General features: G+C 41.5%; 1 protein-coding gene across 3 annotated transcripts in view; it reads right to left on the bottom strand.

The window, feature by feature from the left end:
* PACS1 (phosphofurin acidic cluster sorting protein 1) overlaps positions 1-23,947 on the bottom strand; it is a 132,609-nt gene that overhangs the window by 76,195 nt on the left and 32,467 nt on the right. The window contains exon 1 of one of the 3 annotated variants that reach the window (XM_070565548.1): positions 19,654-19,967. The exons of the other annotated variants lie outside the window; for them this stretch is intronic. The gene's annotated coding sequence lies outside the window, so the exon portion shown is untranslated. Of the gene's footprint in view, positions 1-19,653; positions 19,968-23,947 lie in introns of those variants that run through there. 3 annotated transcript variants of the gene reach the window in all.

Genomic DNA, 23,947 nt, shown 5'->3' with positions numbered 1-23,947 from the left:
AAAAATAGCTCAGGTCCCAAATGAAAGGAGCTGGAAACTGGAATTCTGATCCTAGAAAATGAATCTTTTTCCTGCCTTGGAGTCACCACAACTCAGTCTGTTCTACGTTTAGCAGCTGGAAGACATGGAACAAACAGAGCTCTTTGTTTTGGTTTTGTTTTGCTTTGTTTTGATGGTCTCGATGGTTATTTTTGGGAGGAGGTGAAAGAAAGGATGCAGACTGAGTAACTACACTATAGATCACTGCACGGGATTCCCACTGCTATGTGGAGTAGCTACTATCTTGTGCGTCTCATACAGCTAATAGAAGAGGAGGAGCACAGGAGGTGGAATGGAGGTGGAAAGTTCAGTGCTGCTTATAGACCGAGAGCGATTTAGTCAACGTCACAATTCCAAATCTCAGTTAGTATTATAACATGAGCTGCTTTTAAAAAGGCATCTGTGTGTGTGTGTTTACAAAGTATTACTGGAACGCTATAGAAAAATATCTAATTTATTTTGGAAATAAACAATAAAGTGAAAGAAACATCCCCATAACCCTCTAGAGAGGATCACTGCTAAAAGTCTGGGGAAAAAATGCGTGTGTCCATGAACCTTTAAGCATATACTTATGTGCTTCTCTCTCTCTCTTTTAATCTCATAAATCATATTATTCATTTTGACAACTTATATTGATTGAGTGGACATCGTTCCATGTTAGTAGTTCTGCTGGACTAAATTTGCAGAATCTGTCTCACCCTTGATGTGCGGCCATGATGTCTCTCCTTAGTCGCTTTTTAAAAAAATTCTTGTTTTTACTTTTAAACCTGGCTTCCTGGCGGTTGCTCCTGTGTCTACACAGTGTAGTGATCAATGATCAGTTAAAGGTTGTGCTCACACATCTTGAGCCAGCCAGGCTTCCAACCTCTGCCCATGGCTCTGTGCAGGGGTTATGGGACACAAAGGTCAGGTCTGCTCCAACTTTTACTTTCTGCTGGGCCCTCTTGCATCTCCCCTGTGCATTCATTCAGCTTCCCAGCCAACCAGGGATGTGTGGACAGCTTGGCCCTCTCTGGTCGTACCTACATGTGTGCATAGGCCTCTAGTCAGTCAGGAATGTGTGCAGAACTTTTCAAGCCTTTCTGTGGCTGTCATTTCCAGGATCTCTGCAAAGTTTTTGGTCAGCCCACCAGTCTGTTGCTTGACCTGACTGGGACATCTGTTTAGACTACCGGCACTGCCTTGTTCACTTGCTGCAGAGATTGCTACTTTTCTGACAATGCCAGTGGGCATGTCCACTCTGCTTTTCACCCTCTGCTCCAAATCAAGTGGGCTTCCTCTGGCAGCCAAGCTGCTGGTTTTCATGGTCTGCCCCACCCTGACAGACCCACTACACTAACCAGGGTCGGGGGGAGCAGTCCCTGGCAAGAACATCAAAGACTCCCATTGTTCTTATTTGAAGTTCAGCAATTTCTTACGGATAAATGCTTCTCAATTTGTTGTCTGTATCTGTTCTATTTCCAGAGCCCTGAAACAGTTGTTTTTGACAAATTTGCCCAGTTCATTGCTTTTTGAGGAGAGATTTGCTGACTTCCTCATTCCACTTACCAAAGTCCTGCCTCTGTCCTCAGCTACTCTTAAGCCTTCCTTCATCTTCAGGTGGCCCACTCAGTCACATGACACGTTACTAACATTGTAAGCCAGAGGCGAGATCATAAAGAAAAATGAGCATTCTTCACATCCGGCTGTCTCCCCACACTATTACACCATGGACTTCTAGGTCTCGAGAGAGCAAAATACAACTTTTTAAAAGGCAGCTAGACAACTCTACCTGGTCTAAAAGTAAACCAAAGGTCCGTGTTTCCCTTCAAGTCTTATCTAGGTATCAGGAGCAGGTTTCACCTGGATTCTTTCACAGAAGAAAGCTTCTTGGCTATTTTTTGTTTTCCTTTCCTGTAAGTCATGCATTCTGTCTACTGGCTCGCATCTGAAGTCACCTATAAGCTATGAAAGAGATTACCCAATCTCTAGTGAAGGCAGACAGCTGAGTGCCTTCTACATTTCTTTGTGCAAATAACAAACCTAGCATTTATTTTCCCCCTTTCTAATAAACCTTGTTCTCCTCCTCAACAGGTACAGTTTCTTTTTGTAAGAGAAATGACTCATATCGCTGTACTTTACCTCACTAAAACTGCAAACTGTCACATGCTTGCTCTGGCCATTGAGCAAACAGGTATTATTGTTACCATTTGTTAGTCATCCCATTCTCCGATAAGAACCCAACTCAAGAAACAGCTAAATAGAGTCAGTTATCAGTAAGAGGCAAATAGTTCAAGAAAACCAAAGTTCAAGAATTGCTGAGTCTTAGTTCCATGATTATGCACGTCCCAAAATTAAAAGTATTTTTCAATATTGTTGCTATGTTGACACTGTGAGTTTGCGAAAAAGCATTTACCATTCCACACAACCCAGCCTAGATGAATCGCAAATTGCTTTTGAAATTTCTTAAAATGCTTTTTCCAGGGCCAGCCCCGGTGACCTAGTGGTTAAGTTTGGCACACTTCTCTTTGGCAGCCAGGGTTTGGTTCCCGGGCACAGACGTACACCACTCGTCTGTTGGTGGCCATGCTGTGGCAGTGGCTCACCCACAAAACAGAGGAAGACTGGCAGCAGATGTTAGCTCGGTGCAAATCTTCCTCAGCAAAAAATAAAAATTAAAATAAATAAATAAATTGTTTTTTTCCCACAAAAGTCTTCAACAGCAAATGGCTTCCCAAACTGAGTATTACACATGAAATCAGGGCAAACATCACGGCAAACTAAATTTCTCATTCATTTCTTCCCTCGGCTTAGTGGTATAACATGATGGGCCTACACAAAAGAGAAGAGCATTGACTGTACTAACAGGGACTCCGAGGCCACCAGATCCCATCTAGCTGAGCACACACAGTGAAGGCACCGGCTGTAAAAACGCCAAACACAACGCTCTGCTCTGGAAGCCCAAGGGCTGCTCCAGAACGCCTTCCTAGCACAAGCTAGCCTCGCAAGTGTTCAAATAAGGAACACGCCGCCGAAGGAAGGTGGAAATGTGCAGATAATGTCTCTTCCAGACAGCAAGAAGTTTTAAATAATCCACGCAAAGTCTCCGAAGCTAGCAGTCCATTACAAGTACAGTTAACTGATAAGGTGGGATTGGTTACAAGAAGGTAATTCAATTGCAAGACTCTTGACAACACCATAATCTAATACTCCTTGGGAGGGAAATCACTCTTTCTGGTTGTCATTTTCATTAACAGAACTATCCGACTGCGGTTTAAAAAGCTGTATCAGGAAAAATAGCCTCTTGCTGTCTTCACTAGATACACTGACCCGACCTATCTGTAAATCACAGAATTTCCAGTCAAGCCATACAGCTGGAGTGAACGTAGGCTAAATGTTGGTCTGTGAGTCATTTTGTTTTCTCAGTGATGGCATGCTGGGTACAGATACCATCATGGATCTGGGGTTTTTCCAGTGAAGGTGACTAACAGGTAAGGGGACAGAACGTAGACACCCTGGACGTCATTCAGATCAATGCAATGTCTCCAGCCGTTCAATAAGTCGTGTTAGATGGCAGCTTGCTTGAACCTTCCCCTACTCTTTTCTTTTTTTTCAGGACCTCCATTCCCATTTGGTTTAAACTAACAGCTCTGAATTATAGAAAGATCAGCTTTACATCTGACAGAAATTATTTACTTCCTCTTTTTTTTATAAGATGCTGATTTACAAGAGATGAACACATTCAACTGGGTTACGGAAAGGAATCTCTCTGTTTTTCATCTGTTCAGTGTTAATACCATTACGGATGAGAAAACACTTTCCAAATCCACCGAGAGAACTTAAAGACATAAAAATAATATTGCACTAAATACATAAAAAGTTCAAGATAAATTTTAAGACTTTATAAAATGGAATAATATTGCTGCATACCCGACAACAAAATATAGAACGTATATAAAATATATGAATGTAATAAATTTATTCTTTGCAGCATTGTTTGTAATAGCAAAAAAAGTAGAAACAATTTAAACTTTTTTCCTTGTTTCCTGAGGTAAAATCCATGAAGACTTCTCTAAACGTTCCTAACCAAAACTCTCTCATACTTTAGGAAAAAGTTCTTAACTAGAAGTCAGTCAAAAATCTCCCTGTTTTTGTCTTCTATCGCTGTAGGCCAGAAGCTTCAGCACCACTTCAGACCTAACTAGATCCGAATCCGCATTTTAACAAGATACCCAGGAGAACTGTCTACACATTAAAGTTTGAGAAGCCCTGGCCTAACGTGCAGTTTCAATTAAACTTTTTGCTACATATAACAGCTTGACTTTGAGCGAAAACCACACTACACGAGTCATGGATACACGGGAGGAAGGCTGGTTTGTCAAATCGGAGGAGGTTTTCCCTTATCTGTGGTCTGGCACTACTTGAGTGACCACTGATGGTATTTGGGGCTTAGCCACTTCCATCTCAAGCGCATCGCAAAAACTAAAAGTAAATGGCACCACGATCTTCTCAGGTTGTAAGCATTAGTGTCACAATAGGATTTATTTAAAAAATTAATTCTAAAAGTCAGAACTTCTAAATCTCTTCTTCAGTGCTTCTCCAACTTCGGTGTGCCTAAGATTCACTTGGGGAACTTGTTTAAAAGCAGAGATAGCCAAGCCTCACCGCTCAGGAGTTCTATTTAATAGGTTCATCGGTAGTGATTGTGACAATTCGAAGAAACAAGATATCAGGGCTCGGATTAGGAGACACCCAGGGAAAAGAATTTAAGGGAGTACTCACTCTCAAGTTTGTACAAGTGCAAGGTTGGCACCGGAGCAAACCTGTGAGTAAGTGCCTCCTTAAATACTGTGTCCAGGGCATCTTGCTCGACTCACCCTGGCCTCGGTCCTGCATGGTACGGGTGGTCCATGGACCAGCAGCACCAGTCTGGTCTGGGGCCTTACTAGAAATACAGAATCTCAGCCCAACTCTAGACCTACCGAATCAGAATCTGCTTGTTAACAAGATTCTCAGGTTAAATTCTGAGAAACAATGAAATCTTGCAACTGATACTAAAATCCTAAGCTCTTTCTAACATATCCTGTTGCATCTCTAATATAGGAAAGAGTGAGTAGTGGCTCTCCACCGATGTCCAAAGGACAGCCGTCCAGTGGCCAACATTTTTGTCACTCTTTTAATCAATGGCCTGGATAACGACATAAAAGAGATGCTTATTAACCTGCAGGTGGTACAAAGCAAGAGACTGCTAATGCAAAAAGTAACAGAGTCAGACCATGTTGATAGGCTAGACGACAGGCCGAACACTTAACTATACTTAAGTATATAAAAAGTTTTACATTTAGGCTAAATATTTCAATAATGAAGGTATAAGATGTGTGATGGTTTGCTTGGCAGCAACACATGAAAAATCCTGGGAACAGATCCAAAAGTATGTCATGAACTTACTATAATGGCATTTCAAATCAGCAGAAGAAAATGAATAATTTAATAAGTGGTGTTGGAGTAACTGGATAGCTAACTGGAAAAACAAATAAATTTGAACCCCTACCTCACATCTTATATTAAAATAAACTCCAGAAGAATGAAAGATTTAAATATAAAAACAAATCCATTAAAGCACTAGAAGAAAATATGAAAAAATGTTTTTCAAATAACCTCAAAGTGGATGAGGCCTTTCTAAGCATAAGCAAAATCCAAAACCATATAAAATTCAGAGGCCATTAAAAAAAACTGATAAATTTTACTACATTAAGAAAAACATCTGTGCGGTAAACACCACTCTAAAAAAAGCGTGAAGAAAAATGACAAAATGGGGGGGGAAATTTTATAACTTATATCAAAGACATAGGATGATCCTCTTTAATGTACAGAAACTCCCAAAATCATTAAGAAAAAAGACCAACAAGCCAAGAGAAAGCTTAACCTGGAGAGACTAAGGAGGCTGAGAGCTGCCCTCCAATAGCTGAAGGGCATCCATGTGGAAGAGCAAAAAAAACAGAGTCAGCTGTTGCTATAAATGGTTGAATCAGGACTGATGGTGGAAACTCCCATGAGTTAAATGTCAGCTGAACACACAGAAGAACTTTCTAAGAATTAGGAGAGTCCATAAATGGATTCAGGCCAAGGCGAAACAACCACATTCTAGGAAGCTTTTGGAAAAGAGGGCCACATTAGATGCAAGCCTAAGCTACGTGATCACTGAGGTTCCGTCAAACCTAAAATTATACAATTCTATCCCAAATATTACATCAGCTCCAAAAAGACTGAAAACTATGATGCTCATCACTCAATTTTTTATTATAAGTACAGTATTCTCTGCGGGCAGGGGGAGGGGAGAGTAGGAATGATTTTTTGGACCATGAGTCCCGACTCAGGAGCATTTCAAGTTTTTTTGTGTTTGTGGGCTGTTTCCTGTTTCAGCCACATTCCTCCCCTGGGCTTGTCCATTCCTAAAGCAAACACGGAGTTTGAAAGAGAGTGAATTACAGCTGGAGAGTTAAGTATGAGGTCTCAGTGGTAGGTTCTTTGATGTATAAAACCCATAACCCACAACGCATGGGAGATTCTTAGATATCAATGTCACTTCCACTACAGTCTGACTAAGAGCTAAAAAGCGCAGACAAACAAATAGCACAAGAATTCCACTGACAAACGGGCTGTATTTCAGAAGCTAGTCTGCAAGTGAGTTGGGTAGAATTTGAAACAGCACTAAAAATGTGAAGAGCAGGAGAGAAGGAAAGCCAAGAGGAGGGTGGGTCCCTCAGAACCCACAAGGTATCTGAGATACTGAGATCAGAGCATTTTCCAAGGAGAAAACACCTCTAGAATGCTAGTAATTTATAAAGTAAAAATAAAACTGAAGAACTATTTTATTTACCTTGAATTCTAATGCTTACGACAAAGCAAACTTAGTTGGAGAAGACGGACACTGTTAACAAAAATTTGCAAAGGTTCTGAAGGGAACGCCTTCCGTGTCTCAAAAGTTCTAGAAGTTGGCAACAGTGAGTCCTTATTGCGGGATCTAATTTCACTTCAAAATCCAGTGCTTCCTTTGCCTTCATAAGGACACGCTGCTAAATACTTCTTAGCCATTACTGGGGAAAGTTTTTAGTTCAAAAGTATAACGAAAACAATGAGTGGGAAGAAGAAATAAGATACTTTTGAGGTAAGAGAGCAATAAATAAGATAAAAAATAAGAAACCCAAAGAGGAGATAAGAAGGATATCTCTGGTATAATTACCTAAGATGCAAGATAGACTAAAAGCACGTAAAGGCTGGGGTAGTGGAAGAATCCCCCAGGAAGGCGGGGAATGAGGAAGATGACACTGTGGCTGAGTTTCTGTACAGGCCATCAGGGGGCACCATCGGTCCAGGACAACTCAGCTGTGGCCAGGGTATGGGGAGAAGCGTCTAACTGGACTTCTCTATTTAGAGAATATTCCCAAATTGGGAATACTATACTAAACCATAAACCATCAGAAAGACCTTCACAACCAGGTTAAGGGAGAAAAAAATAAACATTAAAAACAAACAAAATCGACTATCTGTCATTTGTTTCTACGTTTGCTTAATCCAAATCAGAAAGGACAATGACAAATAATGTCATTTGGTATCCAGAAGTAAGGAAGGCCAGGGAAAGCTGAAGAAACTTCTTCATGGAGTTCCCGCTGCTCTGGACTCAGCAGGGAGTCCGGACGGTGACAGCAGCACACACATGGCTGAGGGCCCTCAGACGCAGGCTGTGCAGGGGAACTAAACTAATAAGGACTAAGCTGGGGTGGAGTAAGAGACCTGGAGCAATGACGCTTCAAAGACACCTCAGGAATAAATATGATTTATGGATTTGTTAAGGCTAGTTTTTCATATCTCTGAGAAATCAGAATAAACAAGGGGTATATATCATAGGCATCTGAAAAAGAAGGCAGTTAAACGTCTTGTTCAGTATCACACTTAACCAGGATAAGTATTACTGGAATAAACTGTTTTACTGGTCCAATTTTGTTCCACTAGACACAGATTCATGATGAAAAGAAAAGGCAGGAAGCCTTGTTTTAAGGTACAATGCCTTGACAAACAGAAAAGTCTGCCAAATATGTGAGCCTGGACAATACATACAAGCAAATCTGTTTCTTCAGAAGCTACCTTGTGTGGTCTTCATATCTCAAACCTGCTGGCAGGCAAGATCCTTCCATCTCTTCACCTATATTATACTGCAGACCACGAGCATTATCGCTGTTCTGATGGTCTGTACTGGGCTTGGCAGCATCCTCAGCCCAAAGTGTCAGTCAACAGTGAGGCCTCCAGGAGCCACCAGTGAAGCCAAAGAGGAGACAGAGAGGAGAGAAGGCAGAGGGAAGTGCAGAGAGGAGAGACGAAGGAGAGAATAAAAATGGAGAACACATAAAACGAACAAACGGGCAAAAACCGGTTTAGTAGTTTAGGTTACACAGATGCCACTCGAACTGTCATTAAGTGACAGCCCTGGTTGCTAGTTGCTTTCACCTGTTCCACAGTGGAATAAGAATGGTTATTCATTGATGCAATTTTAATCATATTGGGTTAAAACTTACACAGCATAACCAAACATGTTAGAAATACAGTTTTTACATCAGACACTTGGCGTTTAGGAGCTGGCCCAGGGGAGGTAACGAGCTTCCAGAGTTTAAGGAGGCAGCTTTGTTTTGAGTCGGAGAGGGGCACATACCGCCGAGGTGCCTGCCAGGTGTTTTCATAAGTTATTTCACTTATTTCTCACAAGACACCAAGGAGGTACGTGCTGTTACCTCCACTCTATAAATGACAAAACACCCAGGGAAGATACGTGACTCACCCAAGGTCTCAAAACCAGTAAGTGGCAGAGCCAGATTCAAATCTGAGGCTCTGAAATGACAGTTGCCCCCTCACTGAGAAACAAAGAGCAGCTCCAGCCGGAGCATATGGGCCACTTGTGCCTCTCCGCACAGCCAGAGACACTGCCTCCAAAGCCCCTTCACTCATTCAAAATCTGTTTGTGAACTGTCAGCGTAAGCTAGAGCACCTGCTGCAGACGCCGGTACAACCACCAATGACAGACCGGAGCCCTGCTCCCGAGAAGCCAGCAGTAAAGCTGGGGTGAGGCAGTGACGCAGGGAATAAACACAATAAACAAACAACATAACATCAGGGACGACGGAGGACACAGACAGGAGAGTGGGGCAAAGGCCCTCATTCAGAGAGTGGCTAGGGAAGGCTACACTGAGGAGGTAACGTAAAGCCGAGAACTGAAAGACAAGAACCAGCCATGCTAATAGCTAGGGGCAGGACATTCCAGGTAAGGGAACTGCAAACAAATGCCTTGAGGAAGACCAGGCTTGGTGTGAAACAAAAAATAGACCTATCTGACCGGAGCAGACTAGGGGGATTAGTAAGAGATGAGGTTAGACAGACATACAAGGATAGGTCATGTTGGTCTCGAGGCAAAGAGTTTGCATTTTATTCTGTGACTGGAAATGACCTGAGGTCTTTTAAGCAGGGAAGTGACCCGCTCCGACCAGTGGCTACGACCGAAGTGCAGGGAGGCTGGAGTGAAGGCAGGGAGGCCAGTGGGGAGGCCACTGCCAGAGCACAGATGACGGTGACTTAGTTTAGGGAAGCAGCAGGTGGAGTGAAAAGACAGGGACAGATTTGAGATCTATTCTGGAGTCAGGATGGATAGAACTTACTGATGGATTGGATGTGGAGAACATGAAAAAAGAAAGAAGCAAAGACCCCAGGTTGTTGGTTAAGCAACAGGGCAGATGGTGGTGCCCCTTTACTGCGATGAATAAAGACTGGGAGAGAGTTTTTGTTTAATGGGGAAGGGATAAAACAAAGGGATTCGCTTTAGCAATATTAAGTTGGAGTAGCCATTAGATATTCAGATGGAGCTATCAGGCAGGTAGCGGGTACACGAATTTAGAGATCAATGAAAAAATCAAGCTGGAGATATAAATTTAAGAGACACATACAAACCTAATGTGTTTCTTCTAATTAGAAGAAAATATAGGGTAATTTCTTAGTGACCTGAGGATGGGAAAAGATTTCGTAAATAAGCTTTCAAAAAGCATAAATCTTTATACTTGAAAAAAGCAAGAGAAATGATGACATCAAAATGCAGGACTGCTGCTGAACAAAGGACACTATGAACAAGGTTAACAGATGGGTGACGGCCAGGAGATAACATGCACAACATTTCTAACTGACTTAGGATTAATATCTAGAACACATACAGAACTTCAATGGAAAAATGGGGAAAGGATATTACGAGGTCATTCATAAAGGGAAAATCCAAAGGCTAACTTGTATACACAGAGACCCTCATCCTCCCTAGTAATCAGAGAAATACGAATTAAAACAAGATAACACACTGCATCTGCCAAATTGACAGAAGCTTGAAAGTCAGATACTAAGGGCTGCACTTTGCAGGGGGAATATATACAGGGAGCAATCATGGAATATTTAGTGAAATTAAGGATGAGCATACCCAGTGACCTAACAATTACAGGTGTTGGTATTGAGCTACAGAAACTCTTATCCAAACCCCTAGGAAGATATAAATGAGGACTTTCATCAGAGCATTTGCGTGGTGCAGGGAGTTAGAGAACAAACTAGGTGTCCATCACTAGGGGAACAGATAAATAAAATACAATTGGATAGCTAAATGCAACGCTGAAACACAACAACATGGACAGAACTTAAAAATATAGTTTTAAATGAAAAAAGGATCAGAATGAGAAGGACGACATAATATTTATATAAATTTACAAAAAACACCATACAAGGATACAAACATATCCCAGGATAAATATTAAACACATTAGAGAAGCTGTGGATGGGAATGAGAGAAGAGATGGGAAATGACAACAATGGGAAACAACAAAACAAGAGAGGGGTCTTGCAATGTCAATACAATGTTCTATGAACTGAGCAGTACGGTCAATTCAACTTTGTACTTGAGATTTAAAAGAAAAAATAACAAAGTTACAGGGCAACAGGAACGTTCCTTCTGTTCCAACTGTCTTGCCCAAACTGCCTGACATTCTGTAGGTTGACTCATCTGGCTTAACAGGCAAGGAAGAGAGCAAGGGATGAAGGAGGAGGGCAGCATGTCACAGCGTAATCGTGCCCACTGCTCTATCTTGTGCCCACCTTTACCACAGCATTCATCATATTGCTGAAATTACATGTACGCACAACTACCTTCCCACGCTGAGGGTTAGATCCTTATGTAGAGACTGTATCACATCCATCCTCAGAAACCCAGAACTCAGCACTGGTTAGGCTGGTGCAAAGAACACATTCAATAAACGCTGACTTGCTGACTGGTTTGTTGCTTGGTAGATTAGATGAAAAATAAATGAAAATTAGAACCCACTTGCACTGTTTGCAACTCAGGTGTACCCTTAGTCCTTGACTATTATAATGCAGCCAAATGAATGTTCAATGAACTATCACTGGAGATGGCTGGATGTCCCTCCCAGCATCACTTCTTCTAGCATCAAAACACATGTCCATACGGACGACAGACACATGAACAAACGTATCTCAAAATTCAAGCCAACTCTCCGGCTGCAAGGAAACGTGAGAGATGCTACAGCAAAACCAGAAGTGCCAATGATAAAAGTTAATTTTAAGTTGGGAAAAAAAACTGAGATGCAGCACATGTCAGATAATTCCCACGGCCTGGCAGTGCTAGGCAGCAGCAAACCTCTGAAATTACCACTTGATATTATGTGTACAACACATGAAAACCCTTCTTACTGATTTTTAATCAATTTTTAAATCAACCTGATTACAGTATAATTTACGTACAATAAAATGCACCCATTTTAAATGAACCATTGGATGAGTTTAAATGCATGGACCCGTGTCACCACCATCACAGTCAAGACAGAGAAGGCTTCCATCACCCCAAAAGTTCCCTCAGGCCCCTGTGCAGTCAGGCCACCTCACCCGGCTCCAGGCAACCACTGACTGCCTTCTGTCAAGGCATCCATCTTTATATTTTTTTAAATATTAAAAAAAGTTTAACTTTACGTTTGGAAAATCTCAAACATACACAGAGTAGGATTGCATAACGAGCCTGATTTATCCAACACTCAGCTTCTACAATTTTTACAGCGTGACCAATCGTGTCTCATCCAGACTCCTGCCCACGCCCCTGCCAGGATTCTTATGAAGCAAATTCCAGACACCGTTTCTCCTCATATGTAAATATTTCCATATATATCTCTAACGGATATTCTTGTAAAATATATCCATAATACCATTTTCATACTTAAAATAATCAAGTTTTTCAAAACCATCAAATAATCAGTATCCACATTTCCCAGACTGCCTCACATTCTTTTCTTTGTTCGTCTGAATCAGGTCCACATATTACTATGGTTCATTCATCTAAGTCTCTTTTTATCTATAGGTACCCCTTCCATCCATTTTTTCCCCCTTATAATTTATTTGTTGAAGAAACTGGTTTGTGTGTCCTATAGAGCACCTGCAGTTTGAAATTTTCTGACTGCATCCCTAAAAACATTTACCATGCTTTTATGTCCCTTGTATTCCCTATCAATTTGCAATGAGATCTAGAGGTTTTAACAAATGCAGGTTCTACTTCATTTATCAAGGTCACTTTACAGGTGGTATTCTGTACATCTATCAGGAGATATATATAATGTCCCATATTTCCTTTTTGTCTCAATTTTCAAAAAATAGTCTTTTCTTCAACTAATTGAAAATAAAAGCATTTATTATAGTGTCTAAGACTCATTTAATCTAGAAAAGTGTAAAAGTATAAGACATCGATCCCCATCTAACTGGCTGACTCTGGACTCTAGCATCCCTACAGAGGAAAAGTCCTCCTGAGTCACTGTCTGAAAGACCCAGATGGTTCTATCCATCACAGCCACACATCACTTATTTGAAGTTATACACTGACCATGCACTGCCATGCTCATCTTTCTGTGCATGTCATATCTCCTCAGTTATATTTTTAGCTCGCTGAGGGAAGAAATGCAGTCTTACACCTCTCCTCAGTCCCTAACAGGCGGCTCTGCACCCTGACAGCACCCAGTGAACGACAATGACCGCGTCATTCTCTGCTGAGTACAGGCCCTTCTCGGTCCGTGATGCAGGCCAGCCTCTTCCATCAGTTCTTCAGAACCTTCCTCCAGAGTCAGCAACACCCGCAGTTTACCAACCAGAAAACAGAGGCACACAGAAGAAACATGAACAGTGAGTCAGAGGAAGGTTACAACAAGAACCCAAAACACTGGTTGTTCAGAGAAACCTGCTGAGTTAAGTGTGTTTCTACTTTAATGCCTCCTCCTTCCCTTCGGGGAGATACGTGAGTCTAAACAATATTAGTCTTTGAGAGAAAGGGCTGTGGACGTTGCCTAGACAAGGAACCAGAGGGCCCGGTAAAGTGACCTTCCTGTTCTCTTCGGCAGCACAAGTCCCTGCTTGACAAGAGCTAAGTTATCATAAAAGAGAATAAGAATCAGTTAAAGAGATAACCCGTCAGTTTGGGATGGGGCAGAAGAGAAAAGCAGTTTACATTCCAACCTCACCGAAGCCTAGTGGAGAGGCATGTAATTACCAGGCTATGCAGAGGAAGTTAGAGTCATTAGTAGAACGCCTGGGCCTCTCTGTCTTCCCACTTTGATAAAACCCTCTGCCACCTGCAGCACCGTGTTGCACCAATAGCTACAGGGCCCTCCGTTGCCAGTCACCTCCCACTCATCTCTGTGCTTGGCTGGTTCTTTACTGCCTCCAGAAATAAAAGTTAGAATATGGTACTTATTATGCCAATAATCACTACCAGGTAACGCAAGTTCCAGAAGCACAGGCCTCTGCTTACAAACAGAATAAACTTCAATACCAGAGGATAGAGTGCTCCCTCATGCCTGCCCCCACCCCTGGACAAGCACAGATTAAATTAAGAATTCTCAAAATCCCCAGTGGTGTCAAAAGCATTTAAAGTTGCCAGGTCAAAGATTCATTTTTGCAGCAGACAACCACAAAGGATTTCAGTGTTATATACAGTGGAAATGACTGCGAGAAATTCTAAATATGGACAGACCAGTAATTTAAATTCTTTTTCTAATGGCTAATACTTTCTTTTCAGTTCAATAACTGATTCTAAGTCAGGCTCCAATTAAGGAAAGCAAGACCCAGTTTTCTGGTTCCACCGGGATCTACTCGTTCAGGGATTACCTGCCTGCCAGTTGTGAATCCGTTTCCAGTCAGCACTCTGCTGGAAACCCTGTCGCGACTAACAAACGTGTTTCAGAACAAGGGCAGAGTAAAGCCCCAAACAAGGAACTCTTACTACTGGTCTGGTGCTTCCCCAGCAGGCCACTGCCGCCGTCTCGAGCCAGCTGTGTGAAGTTGGCAAATCACCCTACCTAGGTTTTATTTCCTTTCTTCTAGCACTATTACTCACAAGAGCCAAAGGTAGAAACAACCAATGGCTGTTGATAAAAAGACAAGGAAAGAAACAGTCCCTCTTCCACAGCTGGACATTCTGGTGTCTGTGACACCTGGAACCACAGCAGACTACCTGAGACCATGGGGGGCCAGCCAGGACAAGCCACTGTACTGAGGATGCTGGGGCAGGAGGATGAAATGATCCGGGGTCCTTGATGTCTCTGCCGAGCTGGTGAACTAATCAGCAGTGGAGTCACCTACCTCCAGACTTCTTGCCCTCTGAAATACTGCCCATGTACTTAAGTCACTGAGTTGGCTTTCCTGTTTCTTGAAGGTGAAAGCATTCTTACTGATAACACTTACTGACCTAAAAAGTTTGGCACACCATGAAACTTACACAGCAATGAAACACAGGGTGTGATCTCTGTAATTAAAACAAACAAACAAAAGAGCAAAACAAAATACACCATTCTTGTCATTATAACGCAAGACAGGCTTCAGGCAGGTAAAGAACGAAGCTACCAGGAAAAGTGCAGTAAGTGGACCCACACGTTTAGCAAGTCAACGAATAAACTTGGACCCAGAAACTAGCCTGAATGAACTGACTGTGCTTCATTTCAGAAATATTAATTACAAGATGATGACTTTAAATACAGTCTTTGTGTTCCTAACGACCCTATGAGGTAGTCACACCATTCTCACTCTACAAATGAGAAAACTGAAGCAGAGACGCGGAGCAACCAGCCCAAAGTCAGCTCATCCATGCACTTTTCTCCACTGTAACTCTTCCCTTTCTCACTTAGCTAACTCCTACACATTTTTCAGCCTTCAGCTTAAACAAACATCACTTCCTTAGAAAAAGGCTTCAAGGTCCAAAGCTCCTGTTACACTCCACTGCAGTCGGTGCTCTCTTGCCGCACTGTGCAAGCTCGTGATTATTTAAACATGTCTTCCCCACCAAGCTGTACATGCCCTGAGAACAGTTCTGTTTTGTCCACCACCATGTGGTATTTCCAAAGCTGAGCAGAATGCCTTCTTAAGGAGAAGCTCACGGTCTGAGAGAAACAACAAGTAAAGAGTTTCTTACGAGGCAATGTGGGAGGCAGAGAGGGGTATGCCTAGGACTCTATGGGAACACGAGATGGGGAGCAAGGGGGGCTTCATGGAGGGGACGTCCCTCGAACCAAGCTCTGAAGGATAAGTACGTTAGGAGAAAAAGAAGTGAGGAGAAAGGTGTTCTGGGCAGACGGAGCATAGGTACATGTACAGAGAAGAAAGAGGCCATGAAACTCTAGGGGAACTACCATAACTAGCTCACTAGGGCTGGAGTTTGGTATCAGGTAGCAAAAAACGAAGGCTGAGAGACAGGAAGATTCAGTTCTGTATTCAAAGAAAGCAATATGTTGTACAACCTCTGAAATAATCTACTAATAATGGCTATGATGGAAGCACTCACTGTACGTCAGGTACCATGCTAAGCACTTCACATGTATAATTCATTTCATCTTCACAACCACCCTGAGTATTATTATTCCCATGAGGAAGTAAGATCACACACAGCTAGCAAGTAAATAGCAAAGCCAGGCTTTGCACTGCAGCTACATCACGACTCCAAAGCTTGTGCTCTTAACCACAGTCTAATACTCGCCTAGCTTACCAGGCATTGATATGATCTTACACAGTTGAGTGTAATTCAAATAATTATCTTGATTTGACTAGGAAAGCTGACTATTTAAAGGAACCCCATATCTTTTTCATCAAGCAAATCATAAACACAAATATTTCATACATTGAGTTTGCTTAAAATAGGGCTGGCCCGGTGGCACAGCGGTTAAGTTCACACCTTCCACTTTGGCAGGCCGGGGTTCGCCGGTTCGGATCCCAGGTCCAGACACGGCACTGCTTGGCAAGCCATGCTGTGGCAGGTGTCCCACATATAAAGTAGAGGAAGATGGGCATGGATGTCAGCTCAGGGCCAGTCTTCCTCAGCAAAAAGAGGAGGATTGGCAGCAGTTAGCTCAGGGCTAATCTTCCTCAAAAATAAATAAATAAATAAATAAAGTATATAATTAGTATTCAGTACACTTTTACAAATGAAGATCAAGGGAAAATTATTCAAAGACAGAAAACGTAGTGTCCTGTCTGATAATCCAATATGCTCGCTATAACTATGTTACCTCCAAACCATCAAAAATTATGCTAAGCAAACATTAGAACTTCTCAGTCTAAGTATCCTCATCAAAACTAACCTTCCTAAGGAGAATTAAAATTATTCATTAAACAAGTCAATCAATTATTGAGAATGGGTGGAAAGGGAAGAGTAGTTAATACAGAGGAAAGATGATATGACACACGAAATCTCTTTTCCCCACTATTACTTGCTTTAAGGGTGGTAAAATGATAACATGACTGAATGTGTTTACAAGGCAAGACATGCGCTCTACGTATCAACTCAAGTTAAAACATGAGCTAGAAAATCTACCAGTTAGGGAAAGTCTCGGTTCAAAAGAACTCAGGGTTTTAGGAAGCCACTTATCAGCAAAAATGCAAATACACTAAGTCAAAGTTGATGGGCTATTAATAAATTATTGAAATAAACTACTGAGAGATCTTCTTTGCTTTTTAAATTGTCTCATAATATACAGTAAGAGTTCACGGACTGATAATAATTATCATAGTTACACTAGATTAAACACTTACTAGAGCCAGGAGTTTTAAGAACATGATTGCATTTCACTCTTAAAAGGTCACTCACAGCCACACTTTCAGGTGAACTAACTCAGGCACAGAGAGTTTAGATAAGCGGCTCAAGGTCACCTGAGTAGGCAGTGACACAGCCAGGATTCAGGCACAGGCCTGTCTGACGTCAGAGTGCACGCTCCTTCCTCCACACAGCGATGTCTCTACTGAGCTGAAAGGTGCCTCGAGATGATCCAGTTTACTCACCAATCAACCCTCTCTTTTAGAGAGACCTGTAGGGAGGTTAAAGGACCTTCCTGATGTCCTTTGGTTCGTTTACAGAACAACTGAGAGTAAACTCCGTATTTCCTACTCTTTAGCACAGTCTGTAATCATTTCGACTCATACCAGATACTCTCTTTTTGAGAAATATTAAAAATTTCCCCATAACTAAATTCAAACCGGACAAAACAAGAATGATGCAAATGCCTACTGCTGTGCACTGAGGTGCGTATGCGTTACGCTTTAGCAGGAGATAGGAAAGGAGAAGTCAGACATTTCCTGTGTGTTACGTGCAACCAGCTAACAGAAGAGAACAGGATTTCATGCATTCCTTTTGACTACCATCATTGTTTCGGCCTCCTGCATTTCAGGAGGGCATTAAAAGCATTAAAGCAGGAGTCAGCAAACTTTTTCTGTACAGGGCCTAAATATTTGAGGCCTCGTGGGCCATACGGTCTCTGTTGCAAATACTCAGCTGTATTTTAGGGACCAAAGAAAGCAGCTATAAACAAAACACAAATGAGTGTGGCTGTGTTCCAGGAAAGTTTAATTTGTCAACACAGAAATTTGAATTTCATATAATTTTCACGTCATGAAATGTCAATAGTCTTTTGATTTTTTTCAACTACTTAAAAAGCTATGGCTTGTGGGCTATGAAAAAAACAGGTAGTGGGCTGAAGGGCATCTGCTGACCCTGCATTAAACCAAAGAAGTACTTTCAGTCAGAAGAGATCAAAGGAAAGCAGTGAGCAACAAAGCAAGGCCCTTTCCTTGACTCAGTTCTGGTGCCCCTGACTCAGGGGGCCTTCCTGGACCACCCCCCACTCCACATCGGGGAGGTGGCCCACTTTCAGGCTCTCACTGAAACTTGGGCCTATCTCTATCCTAACACTCACCATAATACACTGTGTTGATTATTCAATTGTCTATCTCTCCCCAATCACAGGGCAAGCAACGTGCTTGTTTTTTAATCTGTATTCCTGGCTGACAGGGATGCTCAAGAAAACAAACAAACAAACAAAAAAAACAACTAGGGAATGGTGGGAAGGAAAATAACAGAATAATCATCTCAGAAATTCTTATCTTTACACAGACAGTAGATATCAGCACAAGGTCTTGATAGTGGTTCAATGACATAGACCTAAGGAGTTAAATCAGTGGTTCACTCACTTTCTGCATCTGTTAACAATCAATGTTGTTTAAATCCTATAAATATGCATCAACCCCTCAATCTACTCTCTATACTTAGGCCTCCCGCAAGGCCAGGCACGTGACTAACTTGTTTAGACTAATCTGGATGAGAAAGATGCAGATATAAATTTAAAATGACCACCAAGTCTACGGGAAGGCTCAGGGTACCCTGGGGTTCTGCAGAACATGAATGGAAAAACTGCTGTCCTACAACAGTAGCCTCAAAAATGACTCATGGCTGCAAATCCTTTAAAGAAAACCACAATTATCAGATATGACATGAAAATCAACATGGAAAAGTCTACCTCATCATTATCATGTAAAGCATCAAAGAGGAATAGACATGCTTTAATCACATGTGGTTGGGTGGATGACCCTCTGCTGCTGGGTCCTTAACTTCTATGCCACGGTCCCTCTGCAGTGTGGAGAAGCCAACAGACTCCTTCTCAGAACAATGTTTTGAATGTATAAAATAATATATATAGTCTTCAAAAGGAAACCAGTTATAATAATCAGCCCTAACTACCTCCCCAACACTTCCTGTCTTCTTTCCCTGCTTAGCGTTTGTCACTATCTAACACACCACATGCTGTATTTACTGGTGTTCTCTTATTTAGTAGGTGTCTCCCCAACTAGAGCCTGATTTCCATAAGGGCAGGGAAGTTTATCTACTTTGTTCACCACTCTATTCCCAAAACTTACAAAATGAATGGTATATAATAGATGTCTGACAAATAATGGTTGAATTAGTAAACAAACTTCCTGTCCCCTAAGAGCTGTACTCTAAGACGAATCAGAGGCAGTTCTACTAGAAGCTGTCATCTTAAGAAAGATAATATACAATACTTCATATTTACAAACACCTTCTGGGTAGAACTTCCATAAACACAATCTCATTCGTCCACAATAAATTTAGTATCTAATGACTGAAGGCAAAGAAAGGGTGTGAGGTAGGGAAGTCAAATGCCTGAAGGTTAGTCAGTGAAGGAAATCCAGGAGCCAAGTCTCTTGCTTATTAACTCTGCCCCGTCACTTTACCTTTGCCCTCTGAAGCTTTTGCTGCATTGCCTTGAAGTACAGTCTCTTTCCCACTGAAGGTATCTAGTTGCACACTAACAATAAGAGACGCCTTCAAGGGATCCGAGCAGACTCATTCACGACAAAGAGCTACACACTCCTTTGCAACAAGGTTCTAGGATTTCTAACTTCCTGCTAAGGCAATTCTTAAATAGAGGAAATGGTTTTCTTTTAAAATTCATCTTAATTGCAAAAAACAAAAGGTGAATAAGAATTTAAACCCTCAGACACGACAGGCTGCCTATACTGTTTGTCTCGTAAGTCCTAAGAGGAAGGAAGCTCAAAGCCAAGAAGACTCAAACCACCAGAGAAATGCGACAATTTCTACCAACTGCAACGCCTTCTCTCTATGGTGTGATAACAAATTGGAAGGGCAAACCAGAAACCAAAAAAAGACAAGGGGGGAGGCAAGGTGAGGTTAACAACGAGGTCAGTTAATATGAAAGAAAACAGTGTCCTAGACTGTTTCATAACAAGCAAGCAGTCAAAACTTAAGAGGAAGGCAGTTCTGGCCCTTCTGGGGCGGCTAAAGCAAATGTCAGCCTGCTCTCCACCCCCACTATTTGCTGAAAAGCAGAGCTGAGGGAATGCGCTTACATCACAAGGGTTTTGAGATACTCAAACCCATCTGCTTAAAATATCTTTCCAATTCTCCTTAAACATCAGAATTTTCCATAGTTCTGAATCTTCATATACACAGGGCAAGAAAATGTGAAGAAACAGGTTTTTGTGTGTTTGTTTTTAATAAAATTATTTTTTTCCTTTTTCTCCCCAAAGCCCCCCGGTACATAGTTGTATATTCTTCGTTGTGGGTCCTTCTAGTTGTGGCACGTGAGACGCCGCCTCAGCGTGGTCTGATGAGCAGTGCCATGTCCGCGCCCAGGATTCGAACCAACGAAACACTGGGCCGCCTGCAGCGGAGCGCGCGAACTTAACCACTCGGCCACGGGGCCAGCCCCTGTGTGTTTGTTTTTAATATTTCAAGTGCTAATAACCCAGCAGCAGCTGGTCATCAACAGGGGATGACAGAAAGTCCCACAGCAATGATGTGTATTCACAGGATTTCAAATTGAAAAAAAAAAGGGAGAGAAAGCATTTTTCACATATGCTTGATTCGAGCTCAGTGGGAAAATATTAACCTAGAGCAACCATTAGAACCAACAGCTAATTTCTTATGTTATTCCCAGTTCTCACCCTTAGAGATGTATGCTTCTTTTGAACTAACCAGATAAAAACTGTAAGATAATTTCTTAACTATTTACAGTGCTGTGGCTTTACAATCACACCTAAAGAGAAAGCCCTGAAGACACAATGGTAAATAAAGCCCACAATCACGGAGAACTTATATTCAACCTTTTCTTCCAAAGCAAAGGTTTTCAAACAGTGTTATTTCAACATTACAAATCAGTGAGGTACTTCTCACCCCCATAAAGTTTTTCTAAAAAATGTAGTATAAATAATTACACAACTGAATAAAAAAGACATGAAAAACCCTAAAAACACAAATTATTTACATCAGTCTAAATTCACTTTCTTACTATTAGAGTGAAAATCAGAAATACACTAAATATCCATTTACAGGGATTAGTTAAATAAACTGTTTTGTCCATTCTGTGGAATAGTACACAGCCATTAAGAAGAGGAAGAGGGACCTTTAAGTACAGAAATGGAAGAATCTCCAAGATACCTAACTATTATAGGAAAAGAGCAAGCTGAACACCTCACAGTGATTCTGCTTATGTAAAATATTTACATGAACATACATATTGTACTTAAATGCTTAGGAAAAGATCTCGAAGAATATATGCCAAATTCTTAAGAATAACTTAGTCTGGGGAGGGGGAGAGAAGTGAGGCAGCTTGGGGAGGATTTTCATATCACACTCTACGTATGGCTTAAATGTTTTACAAGGCCGTATTCACATATCGCTTGCACACAAAAAAGTCTTAATAAAGGAAGGATTAGATGATTCTATGAACTAAAGGGAAGAAAAACAAAAGATGAAAACTTGCTTGATGCCAAATACAGTAAATTAACGCCAGAGCAAGAGTTCAATCTTTAGATGGTCTTCTATCCGCCACACCTCAACGGAGAGAGTTTTTGGTGCGGCTACTACACTGATAGCAGCAGGATGAATCATGAACATAGTGAGATTTCTGAAGGGGTTAGTCTACACTATGATCAAACCACACAAGGCATCACAGCCAAAAGAACTGAGTTTAAAATGTAAACTTCTTATGTCTTCCTATCAAGCTAGATGAACTGTGCACATTTCCTTTTCATGTCGTATTGTCAAACAGTCATACTTCTATCGCAAGGACTTGTTCCTTGGTATCGAAACCCAACTAGCCTTGACAGCAAGTTCCAGTAGCAGATATGAAAATAACAACAGCACTGCAATTAAAAAGATGCTTTGCCAACTAGAGATAAAGGGCAAGAGGCCCAAAGGATGTAGGTACTAATTCAGAACAGGAATGCAAGCATGCCTAGGATGAGTCAGCAGGCAGCCAGGAGATCCTGAAATTTAAAAAGTCACCTGCCCAAGAACTAGGGAGGTAAATAAGACAAAAGAAATCCAAAGTGCACTTAAATGCAGGCACCAAAAGTTTTTTTCATCGACTTTATTGAAATATAGTTATATATAATAAAATGGACCCATTCAAACTGTACATTTCAGTAAATTTTGACAAACGTATATACCTGTGTAATCACCCACCATCTGAAGATATAAAACACTTTCATAACCCTAAACGTTTTCTTGTCTCCCATCCCAGTCAATCCTCTCCCATCCCGGGCCCCAGTTAACCACTATTCTGTCACTATAGATTAGATTTTTCTTTTCTAGAATTTCATATAAATGGAATAAGTAAGTGCTCTTCTGTGCAAGGCTTCCTTTCACTCAGCATGTTTTCAAGGTTCATCCATTTATACCATGTATCAGTCCTTCATTCCTTTCTATTTCCAAATACTATTCCATTGTATGAATCACAATTTGTTTATCCATTCATGAGTTGATAGACATTTGGGTTGTTTCCAATTTTGAGTGCTTATGACTAAATCTGCAACGAACACGCGAGGCACCAGAGGCTTTTGATTGCTTTCATTTTCTAATTCGGCACCGTCCATGTACTCTCAGTTCACAACTCCAACTCTCACACTGGCCCTATGCGCAATGGGAAAAGCAATCGCTTAGTCAACAAATATATATTAAGGACCTACTGTATGCCAGGAACTCTTCAGGAACCAGGAATACAGTAACAAACAAGACAGTATAGTCCTCTTCTGTAAAACTTACAATCTTTTTTGTTTTGGGAGCACGTACAGAAGAGGAGACAGACAACAATAAACAAGATAATTTCCGATAGGATATGTAATAGAAAAATGTTAAAAGTAATATGTTAAGAAAGTGGCTAGAAGAATGTGTCTAATCCAGATTTGGCAGTCAGGGAAGGCCTACTGTGCTGAGATATGAATGACACAAAGGAAACAGCCATGTAACTATCTGAGATCAAAGCATTCCAGGCAGAGAGGGCAAGTGCAAAGGCCCGAAGAAGAGAATGAACTTCTCCTACTCAAGGAGCAGAAAAAAGGCCAGTGTGAAAGCAATGAGGTGAACCATGTGAGGCAGGATAAGAGATGAGGCTGCAGAGGCAGGGAGAGGCCAAGCCAAACAGAATCTTGTAAGCCATGATAAGAAGTTAGGGTTTTATTGGAGGGTATGAAGCAGGAGAGTAAAATAATCAGATGTGCATTTCAGAAAGATCCCTCTGGCTGTGTAGAGAGGAAGTGTAAAGGGAAAGGGTGGAAGCAGATCGGCTAGGTTGCTATTGCATGATGCAGGTGGTGATGCTTGGCCTAAAGGAAAGGCAAAGGAAACGAGAGATGGGGATGGTTTCAAGGTATCTTAGCAGGGCCAACCCTGCAGCTGAGTGGTTAAGTTTGCGTCTCCGCTTCAGTGGCCTGGGGTTTTGGAGGTCCAGATCCTGGGCGTGGACCTACACCGCTCATTAAGCCATGCTGGGGCGGTGTCTCACATAGCAGAGCCAGAAGGACCCACAACTAGAACATACAACTATGTTCTGGGGGGCTTTGGGGAGAAGAAGAAGAAGAAGAAGAAGAAGAAGAAAAAAGATTGGCAACATATGTTAGCCCAGGTCCAATCTTAAAAAAAAAAAAAAGATATCTTACAAGTAAAATCAACAGGGCTCGCTAATGGATTAGATGTGGTAGATATAAAAAAGAAGAATCTAGGATA

This window comes from Equus przewalskii, chromosome 11 (genome assembly GCF_037783145.1).
Source record: "Equus przewalskii isolate Varuska chromosome 11, EquPr2, whole genome shotgun sequence".
Lineage (NCBI taxonomy): Eukaryota > Metazoa > Chordata > Mammalia > Perissodactyla > Equidae > Equus > Equus przewalskii.
Note: the sequence above shows the minus strand (reverse complement) of the source record. Positions and strands in the feature narration are given on the sequence as shown.